Source organism: Antrostomus carolinensis, unplaced genomic scaffold (assembly GCF_000700745.2).
Source record: "Antrostomus carolinensis isolate BGI_N321 unplaced genomic scaffold, ASM70074v2 scaffold8736, whole genome shotgun sequence".
Taxonomy (NCBI): Eukaryota; Metazoa; Chordata; class Aves; order Caprimulgiformes; family Caprimulgidae; genus Antrostomus; species Antrostomus carolinensis.
In genome coordinates this window covers 18,663-19,700 of record NW_010321135.1, presented here as the reverse complement: position 1 = coordinate 19,700, position 1,038 = coordinate 18,663, and positions in this window count along the sequence as shown.

The window sequence follows — 1,038 nt, the reverse complement described above, 5'->3', positions numbered from 1 at the left end:
ATAAATTATTATTTATTATGTAAAATAATAATACATATATTATTTTATATGCATTTTATTTCATACAGCTGTAAGAACCAACTGTACATTAAGAGCAACCCCACAGCAACAGTGGGCTCTGCTGAGCCTCATGAACTTGCTCGTCAGAAATCCAGAGGCACAGGAACACCAAGGAATTCCTTGGTTATTTACACACATACCAGCTGCAACATTCTCCTCTCACAGGTATTTCCCTTCAGAAATGGTGGAACACAGAGATGAAGCATATTTAATTTTCAGTGGTGCACAGCACTAGGTGCAGGATGGGGATATGTGGCTCATTCACATATAAACACAATTATTTGCTGGAAAAGTTACTCCCAGCTTCAACACACTGGATGATCTAAGATCTTAGAATCATAGAATGGTTTGGGTTGGAAGAGACCTTCAAAGGCCAGCTAGTCCAACCCCCTCTACAGTGACCAGGGGCATCTTCAATCAGATCAAGTTGCTCAAAGCCCCGTCCAACCTGACCTGGAATGTTTCCAGAGATGGGGCATCTACCACCTCTCTGGGCAACCTGTTCTGATGTCTCACCACCTTCACTGTAAAAAATTTCTTCCTTCTATCTAGTCTGAATCTCCTCTCTTTTAGTTTAAAACCATCACCCCTTGTCCTATCACTCAGGCCCTGCTAAAAAGTTTGTCCTCATCTTTCTTATAAGCCTCGTTTAAGTATTGAAAGACCACAATAAGATCTCCCCGGAGCCTTCTCTTGTCCAGGCTGAACAGCCCCAACTCTCTCAGTCTGTCCTGATAGGAGAAGATGCCCTTGCACTGCAGCGTCCTCTGAATTTGGAGGCCAGGGCCTCATTCACCTTGGAGCCAACAGTCTGTTGCAAATCTAGCCAACAATTTCTCTACACCACAACAATTTCTGGCAGAACAAAAGTCATAGAATCACAGACTGGTTTGGGTTGGAAGGGATCTTAAAGATCATCCAGTTCCAACCCCCCTGCCATCACCAGAGACACCTTCCACTAGACAAGGTTGCTCCAAG